Source organism: Oncorhynchus nerka, linkage group LG3, assembly GCF_034236695.1.
Source record: "Oncorhynchus nerka isolate Pitt River linkage group LG3, Oner_Uvic_2.0, whole genome shotgun sequence".
NCBI classification, from domain to species: Eukaryota; Metazoa; Chordata; class Actinopteri; order Salmoniformes; family Salmonidae; genus Oncorhynchus; species Oncorhynchus nerka.
This window is the reverse complement of record NC_088398.1, coordinates 25,702,284-25,712,806: the sequence shown is the minus strand read 5'-3', so window position 1 is coordinate 25,712,806 and position 10,523 is coordinate 25,702,284.

Here is a 10,523-nt window from a genome sequence, read left to right as displayed (position 1 = left end):
TAGTATCCATAATGTCCACAGAAACATGTCAAATGGTTTTTATAATCAATCCTCAGGTTGTTTTTAAAATACATAAATCGATAATATATCAACCGGGACTGTCGATAGGAGAGGGAGAGACAATGGCTGCCCAACTCTGTTGCGCAAGCAAAACTCTGCGAACACCCAGCTATCCACTGACGCGATGTTATCTTTCTCGCTCATTTAAAAAAATAATGTCTAAAGACTGTTGACAACTTGAGGAAGCCATAGGAAAAGGAATCTGGTTGATATCCCTTTAAATGGAGGCAAGGCATCCAATGAAACAGAGAGCTTTCAGGAAAAACAGCACTTTCTGGTTTGATTTTCCTCATGTTTTCGCCTGCAATATCAGTTCTGTTATACTCACAGACAATATTTTGACAGTTTTGGAAACTTTAGAGTGTTTTCTATCCTAATCTGTCAATGATATGCATATTCTAGTTTCAGGGCCTGAGAAATAGGCAGTTTCAAATGGGTATGTTTTTTTAGCCAAAAACAAAAATACACTCAATAAGTTAAGGCACTAGGGTGCAGTAGAAGGTTTGGGTCTCCATAGGTGAGATAAAAGCTCAGCGGTTTGTTGTGAGTGAGCAGAATGCAGGTTCAGCAAGTTCCTATCAGCAGATGGCTAACTCTCTGTGAGTCGGATGGTGCAGGTCAGAGTTGCGTTAGGTTTGTCAAGGCGATAGATCATCGAACTGCTAAGGCGTGGCCACACCTCACGAAGATCTAATCTAACTAGTCTGAGTACTCACTAAGTCTCACTAATTATAGTGTGGGAGGACTCAGCCAGGAAGTGTCTCGAAGACTGCCCTTTCATTCCTCTGAGTTTAGCATATGGCATGGCAATATTAGAATATAACCTGAGAGTTGCTCATGAGTGTACACACTACATAGAAAAACTGTTCACATTTCCTGAAAGGAAATAAGCAACTCATTGATTCTAAACATCTGGAATAAGATACATACATTTTATGTAATATTGAAAAATGAATAACATAGGAAAAGCAGAGGGAAAATATCACAATGTACACTAAACGTACAAAACATTGGGAACACCTGCTCTTTCCATGACAATCTAGGTGAACGCTGTGATCCTTTATTGATTTCACTTGTTAAATCCACTTCAATCAGAGTAGATGAAGGGGAGGAGACAGGTTAAATAATTATATTTAAGCCTTGAGACAATTGATGCATGGATTGTGTATGTGTGCCATTCAGAGGGTGAATGGGCAAGACACAAAATTGAAGTGCCATTGAACAGGGTATGGTAGTAGGTGCCAGGCGCACCGGTTTGTGTCAAAAACTGCAAAGCTCCTGGGTTTTTAATGCTCAACAGTTTCCCATGTGTTTCATGAATGGTCCACCACCCAAAGGACTTCCAGCCAACTTGACACAACTGGGGAAGCATTGGAGTCAACATGGGCCAGGATCCCTTTGCAACACTTTCAACACCTTGTAATCCATGCCCTGACAAATTGAGGGAGAAAGGGGGAGAAACTCAATATTAGTAAAGTGTTCCTAATGTTTGGTATACTCGTGTATATTAGGTTCATACCAATTATGTGGTGAGCCATTCATTTTGATACAGTGTTTAGTAAAGTGGTAAAACGTCCCATGTCGCATTTGGTGTTATTTCCCTCATTTGAACAGGAAAAGAGGATCAGGCGAAATATTTTTTCATTAGAATTAGCACATTTGCTGTAAGAAGGGTAAAACACAGCCAACCAGTCTCTGGTGCTCCACAACAGGAGAAGCCTATGGAGTGGCACCCCAACACCACCACCACATGGCCATGGCTCACAGGTCACTCCAGATGTTCTGGGATCAGGACCACATTACCCTCACCAAGCTGTCAGCCCACAGGCCTCAGCTGATTCTCAGGCTCCTATAGCCTCGTCCAGCTGAACCTGGATCAGATCCTGGATCAGTCCCCCTCCATTGACATGCCTGCAGTTAATCAGATGGATCTGTATATGAATCGATCTCCCATCACCCCCATGCTAGAAGCTAGGGCTCATAACACAAATCCTTGCCCAAATCAGTTCCACCCTACTGGATGAGTCACAAGTTACCATGATGGTCTTGACAACTTTCCTCCGATCAATTCCCATCCCACTAACCAGCCTAAGGCGACCTCCGTACATCTATATCCAAGTCAGTCATCTTCTCCGATGGACAGCTGTGTGGCTGCTGCCGCTGCTCTGGATTAATGGTGGTCCCTTCCATAGATGCCTTCTACAAAGAACAAACTGCAGACACCATCTGGCCCTGCCCTCTGGACACAAATATAAAACAAATGGGTTTTAGAGGAAGACAGGGCTACAGTCCATTCGGAAAGTATTCAAACCCTTACGTTACAGCCTTATTCTAAAATTGATTAAATTGTTTTTTCCTCATTAATCTACACACAATACCCCATAAATGTTTGCAAATGTATTAAAAATGTAAATCTGTATTAATACATTTACATATGTATTGAGATCCTTTACTCAGTACTTTGTTGAAGTGTGTTTGGCAGCGATTACAGCCTCGAGTATTCTTGAGTACAGCTGGGCCACTGAAGTAAATTCAGAGACTTCTTCCGAAGCCACTCCTGTGTTGTCTTGGCTGTGTGCTTAGGGTCATTGTTCTGTTGGAAGGTGAACCTTTGCCCCAGTCTGAGGTCCTGAGCACTCTGGAACAGGTTTTCATCAAGGATCTCTCTGTACTTTGCTCCGTTCATCATTCCCTCCATCCTGACTTGTCTCCCAGTCCCTGCCACTGAAAAACATTTTTATTTTTATTTTACCTTTATTTTACTAGGCAAGTCACTTAAGAACAAATTCTTATTTTCAATGACGGCCTAGGAACAGTGGGTTAACTGCCTGTTCAGGGGCAGAACGACAGATTTTGTACCTTGTCAGCTCGGGGATTTGAACTTACAACCTTTCGGTTACTAGTCCAATGCTCTAACCACTAGGCTACCCTGCCACCCCGCATGATGCTGCCACCGCCATGCTTCACCGTAGGGATGGTGCCAGGTTTCCTCCAGACGTGACGCTTGGCATTGAGGTCAAAGACTTCAATCTTGGTTTCATCAGACCAGAGAATCTTGTATCTCATGGTATAAGAGTATTTAGGTGCCTTTTGGCAAACTCCAAGTGGGCTGTCATGTGCATTTTACTGAGGAGTGGCTTCCGTCTGGCCACTCTACCATAAAGGTCTGATTGGTGGAGTGCTGCAGAGATGGTTGTCCTTCTAGAAGCTTCTCACATCTCCACAGAAGAACTCTGGAGCTCTGTCAGAATGACCATCGGGTTCTTGGTCACCTCCCCAACCAAGAACCCTTCTCCACCAATTGTTCCGTTTTGCTGGGCGGCCAGCTCTGGGAAGAGTCTTGGTGGTTCCAAACTTCTTCCATTTAAGAATGATGGAGGCCACTGTGTTCTTGGGAACCTTCAATGCTGCAGACATTTTTTGGTACCCTTCCCCAGATCGGTGCCTCGCCACAACCCTGTCTCTGCTTGAGATGCAACGTCAACTATGGGACCTTGTATATACAGGTGTGTGTCTTTCCAAATGATGTCCAGTCAATTGAATTTACCCCAGGTGGACTCTAATCAAGATGTAGAAACATCTCAAGGATGTTGTTCAGATGATGGATATACTTTTTATAATTAATTATACTTCTTATTTATTTATTTACTTATTGTCCTATCATGGTGGAACAGTTTTAAAATAAATTATACATTTAATGTATGTATTGTCCTGTCATGGGAACTAAATTTAACTAAATTATATCTCATTTATTTATTTATGACCCTATATTGATGGAACGGTCCACAACCCTTTACCCTAGACACCCACCTGAATGACCCAGATATTAAGGAGAAGTCCCTAACTGTTTTATGGGCCTGCTGTAAGCGGTCTGTATGCAGCCAAAATGCAGTCAGAGACCTAGAGCAGCACTGCCCCCTCAAGATGAGCCTGCTTAGCAGGGTTGGTCCTGCAAAGCCAAAGTACCCTAAAGGGAGAGCATACTATACAAGGACATTCTCAAAGCTGCTAATGAGAACCTTGACGATCTTGTACCTAGCCAGTGGGGAATCCAGTGGGGTGCCCCCATCCAGGCAGTGGCAGTCATTGCAACACTAGCTGCAGTAACCCATGGGGAGAGGGTCACACTCGGACATCTAGAGAGGGGGAATAATATTGTGGCCCTGGTGGCACAAAATCAAAAGTCTGACTGCATGGAGATGTTTGGGAATATGGTCAGTACGGGGGACCGTGTTGTGGGTGTTTCAGGGAAAAGGTGTACATTTGACCTCCATCTAGGATGTGACAATGGTTAATAAAATCTCTCCATTTCTGCCAATTTTTTTGCACGGCCTTGTCATACAGCTGCAACTGTAAATGCATTTGTAAATCAAGACCTTTCTTGAGTTGGGCTCTGGGATGGTGCAACTGTTGAGAATGTGAGCCTTTGGTTGTGTGGGGGGAAAGGGTTGAGTGTGTATGAGTGTGTGGGTGTATGTGTGTATCCCACAACTGCTGAGAAGGAGTAAAATATGTTAGGGACAATAGAGGATGATTCACAACAACTGTTTGCTAATATAATAATTGCTTGTAATTAAATGTAATGTAATTTTGAAAACGGCGAGACTGGTGAGAGGTAAAATCCTTTTTATAAATTGCCTACTACAAATATGAAACAGGATTCTCATATACAGTGCCTTGCGAAAGTATTCGGCCCCCTTGAACTTTGCGACCTTTTGCCACATTTCAGGCTTCAAACATAAAGATATAAAACTGTATTTTTTTGTGAAGAATCAACAACAAGTGGGACACAATCATGAAGTGGAACAACCTTTATTGGATATTTCAAACTTTTTTAACAAATCAAAAGCTGAAAAATTGGGTGTGCAAAATTATTCAGCCCCCTTAAGTTAATACTTTGTAGCGCCACCTTTTGCTGCGATTACAGCTGTAAGTCGCTTGGGGTATGTCTCTATCAGTTTTGCACATCGAGAGACTGACATTTTTTCCCATTCCTCCTTGCAAAACAGTTCGAGCTCAGTGAGGTTGGATGGAGAGCATTTGTGAACAGCAGTTTTCAGTTCTTTCCACAGATTCTCGATTGGATTCAGGTCTGGACTTTGACTTGGCCATTCTAACACCTGGATATGTTTATTTTTGAACCATTCCATTGTAGATTTGCAAATACATTCATTAAAAATCCTACAATGTGATTTTCTGGATTTGCTTTTCTCATTTTGTCTGTCATAGTTCAAGTGTACCTATGATGAAAATTACAGGTCTATCTCATACTTTTAAGTGGGAGAACTTGCACAATTGGTGGCTGACTAAATACTTTTTTGCCCCACTGTATTTACCCCCAAAAATATGGGGGATTGGAAATTATGCAAATGATTACATTGATGGAAACAACCCCTAATAATAAAAATAAAAAAACGTCTCAAGGATGACCAATGGAAACAGGACGCACCTGAGCTAAATTTCAAGTTTCAAAGCAACGGGTCTTCGTCCTTATGCAAATAATAATAAGGTATTATAAATGTGCAAAAATGTGTGAAAAACTGTTTTCGCTTTGTCATTATGGGGAATTGTGTGTAGATTGATGAGGACATTGTTTTATTTAATCCATTTTAGAATAAGGCTGTATCGTATCAAGATGTGGAAAAGGTCAAGGGGTCTGAATAATATCCGAATGCACTGCATGTCTGACAAAACAGGATTTTGCAACATGGATACTGTATTTTGTTCATTGACTCTTTCTTCATTAAATCCTTGTCATTTCACTACTGTTGATTTTTAAATGGCGTGTTGCAAAAATACATTTGTCAATAAAAATAGAATAAACACCACTTGTTGATGGCAATATGACACTAATAAAAGGGTTGTCACGTTTTATCAAGGTGGGTGGAATCAGGCGCAGAGAGCAGGTTTCAGTGATTCGACAGTTTATTCTCCGGCGCACAAAAAAAAAGGTCCACCCAACACACAGGGTGAATAAATCCAACACAGGATCAAAATAGACCGGAGAATAAAACACAAGAACTACACCAAATGACATGAATACAAAAACAATCCCGCACAAAACAAGGGCGGGACAACCTACTACATTTAAGGACGTTAATTAAACTAAAATACACACAGGTGAAACTAATAAGACAAAACCAACAGACAAACGAAAAAGGGATCGGTAGTGGCTAGTAGGACGGTAACGACGACCGCCGAGCACCGCCCGAACAGGCAGGAGAGCCAACTTCGGCGGAAGTCGTGACAAGGGTTGAATTGTTCAGCAACATGTGCAGCGAATGCTAACATGGCTTTGGTGATGAAAGGTACATAATGCATTTATTGTCATCTCCTTATCAGGCCACTGCATGCTGTGACATGGGCCCGGATGGTGACATCTTCTTCAAGCTACCTGACTAAATACTGGGGCCTACAGTGGTTCCGGAAGCAAGGGCCTTACCTGGAAGTACAGCAACAGTCTTTCTCTCTCTGTCTCGCCATTCTGTCAACGTGTATTGTATGTTACCACTTAAATTCATACAAACTGCTACGGAAGCAATCACTGACTTATACTCACTTTGTCTACTTGTCCCATTCTTTCATTTTGTCTGGTATATGTGTTTTAGTTGACACACCTGTGTGATGTGTATGATACACATGAATACAAATCTATTCACTCTGGACATGAGACTTGCATTTATTTTAGACCTTTTGAATCATAAGCTCTAAGTTTATTTGTCTTGATGTTTACGTTACCACTGAAGTTGGTAAAAATGTAAAGATCGATGTAAAAAATAGTCTATGAAAAAGTTATTGTTTAGTAATCTTACAATTGAAAAATGAAGAGCTGTTTATACAAAACTATATTGCATTTGGTCATCCCCAAAATGTGGCAATTGAAAGCCTTGATAGATTCATCCTTCCTTAGTGAAGGGTCTGTGGATAGCTGACAACAGGGTGGCAGGGGGATGGACACATGTTAGTTTTTATTAAGACTTCTACAGGAAGGAGAGAGCATGAGTTTATGGAGTGAGTACAGTAAAACTAACCATTTGACCTGGATAATATGCCACATAAGAAGACTGCCATAGTGAAGGAGGTTTACATAGTGCTATCAAGTATACTGTTATGAGTGGAGCTTACTTCTCTGTTCTCTGGAAAGATCGCAGGTAGTTGGTCAGAAGGCTCTGGGGGTCCTTGGAAAGTTCTGTCTCTTTAGCCCCTGGAGAGAGAAGGATAGAGGTAGTGAGTCTGCTTGAAAGAGAGAGTCCTCAGGAGTAGACAGGTGTTGCATAGGGCTTCTCCAGTTCTTCACTTTTTATGGCTGCAGGGGCAGTATTGAGTAGCTTGGATGAAAAGGTGCCCATTGTAAACGGCCAGCTCCTCAGTCTCAGTTGCTAATATATGTAAATAGAAAACACTCCAAAGTTTCCAAAACTGTCAAAATATTGTCTGTGAGTATAACAGAACTGATATTGCAGGCGAAACCCTGAGGAAAATCAAAACAGGAAGTGGCTTCTATTTTGAAAACCCCATGTTCCATAGCCTCCCTTTGCTGGATTTAAAGGGATGTGAACCAGATTCCTTTTCCTATCGCTTCCTCAAGGTGTCAGTCATCAGACATAGTTTCAGGATTTATTTTGAAAAATGAGCCAGAACGATAACATCGCGTCGTGTTCACATTAGTTTTGCTTGCGCAACAGAATTTGGACAGCCATTGTTTTCCCCTCTCCTACTGTGAAAGACATTTGCGATTGATATATTATCGATTATATATTTTAAAAACAACCTGATGATTGATTATAAAAAACATTTGACATGTTTCTGTGGACATTATGGAAACTATTTGGAATTTTCATCTGCGTTGTCGTTACCGCTCTTTCCTGTGGATTTCTGAACATAACGCAACAAACAAACTGAGGTATTTTGGATATAAAAATAATCTTTATGGAACAAACGGAACATTTGTTGTGTAACTGGGAGTCTCGTGAGTGAAAACATCCGAAGATCATCAAAGGTAAACGATTAATTTGATTACTTTTCTGATTTTCGTGACCAAGCTTCCTGATGCTAAGTGTACTTAATGTTATGTAGTGCGATCGATAAACTTACACAAACGTTTGGATCGCTTTAGTTGAAAAGCATAATTTCAAAATCTAACACGACAGGTGGCGTAACAAAAGGCTAAGCTGTGTTTTCTATATTGCACTTGTGATTTCATGAATATAAATATTTGTAGTAATATTTATTGAATGTAGCGCTATGCTATTCAGCTGTTGTTGATGACACTTATCCCGATATCAAGATTGCAGCCATAACAACTTTTAAATGATCTCTTAGCACAAGGATCCCGTTAATGGGATTAAAATTCGACAACATCTGGTGAAGCTGGAGCAGGGCAAATTCAAATGACAAAATGATAATATTAAACAGTCATGAACATACAAGTGTCCTACATAATGTAAAAGCTTCTGGTTAACTTCTGGTTAATCCAACCGCGTTGTCAGCATACCATGCGATTATCTGAGGACAGTGCCCCACATACAAAAGCATTAAAAACATTTTCCAAACCAGCAGAGGCTCACAAAAATAAATCCCTTACCTTTGAATATCTTCCTCTGTTTGCAATTCCAAGGGTCCCAGAGCCACAACAAATAGTCGTTTCGTTCAATAAAGTCCTTCTTTATATCCCCAAAAAAGTCAGTTTAGTTGGCGCGTTTGATTCAGTAATCCACCCGTTCCACTAGTTCAACATGCATACAAAAAGAATCCCAAAAGTTACCAATAAACTTCGTCCAAACAAGACAAACAACATTTCTAATCAATCCTCAGGTACCTTAATATGTAAATAAACAATACAATTTAAGATGGAATGTAGTATGTTCAATAACGAGGTGAGAGATAAATAACGAGGTGCGCGCCCTCATCCACACACGCTACAAGACTACAGTCAAAATGAGAGCCACCTTGAAAACTACAACTACTAACTAATTTTTCACAAAACAAGCCTGAAACCCTTTCTAAAGACTGTTGACATCTAGTGGAAGCCATATGAACTGCAATCTGGAAGCTATTTATTTGTATATTTCATAGACAAGCGTTGAAATGCACAATGATCTCAACATAACAGTTCTGTTATACTCACAGACATTATTTTAACAGTTATAGAAACTTCGAAGTGTTTGCTATCCAATGCTACCAATTATATGCACAACTGGGCCTGAGTAACAGGTTTTTTACTTTGGGCACGTCATTTATCCGAACTTCAGAACACTGCCCCCTAGCCCTTAGAGTTTTTAAATGAGTGGAGTATTAGCTCTTGAAATGGTATCATGCAATGTAAAGGAACACATAATATAATGTCTTACTGATGTCCTGCCTTAGAGTTTGGTTGCATCTATCTCCACCAGACTCCAATAAATCAGATTACAAACCTGCAGATTAATTAACAAAAGAAAATGGTAGCCTAGCTGTATTTAGGATTCATGTATCAGTTAGCCTACTTCATAATTCTTGTGTATAAATGACAACAGTATTGAATTTATATTTGTTTACCTTTTTTAAACTTGGCAAGCCCTGAACAAATTCTTGTTTTCAATGAGAGCCTAGGAACAGTAGGTTAACTGCATTGTTCAGGGACAGAACTACAGATTGTTGCCTTGTCAGCTCTGGGATTCGATCTAGCCATCTTTCAGTTACTGTCCCAACGCTCTAACCACTAGGCTACCTGAGATTATACATAAAACTGCATGCCATTTTGTGATAATGGCTATGACAAATTGCATGGCATCCATGTGAATTTATAGCTCAGCAATTATTTAAATTATGGCACCACGTCTAACAATTGCTACCTCGACGTATATCATCATGACAACATACTTCTTAATTGACTGCAGTCAGCAGCTAGCTTAGCTAGCCTATGATTGTAGAGGGATCATTTTGCCAACAAACCGATTCAAAGATGGTGAGTGGCCTAGGTAAGTTAGCTAGCTAGCTAAATGACAACCCTAGTAATTATATTAGAAAGTATGCTTCACGCGGTTTGACGGGTCACGTTTTGGAGGACGCTTGACTCGAACTTCGCCTCACGAGCCCGTTTGGGGAGTTGCAGTGATGAGACAAGATAGAAATTAGGGATAAAAAAATGGGGGAGGGATTGCTTCACCTCCAAATTACTGTAGGCAATAAATATCTAGCTAGCTAGCTAATATGATCTAGCTAACACGAGCTAGCTGGCCAAACTCCATTGTTTCTGACACATGCCAAGATCATGCTTTCTTTACATCTGACAGATATTTAGCTACCGTAGCTAGCTAGATAATAATGGTTTATGATAAATGCAGTTTAGTTCATTATCTAGCCATCTAGCTAGCTAGCAAGCTAGCTAAGTGTAAAATGCAACTATCTAGCAAGCTAGCTAAATGACAACCCGATTAGTTATATTAGAACATATGCTTCACCCCAAGTTATATCTGTATGCA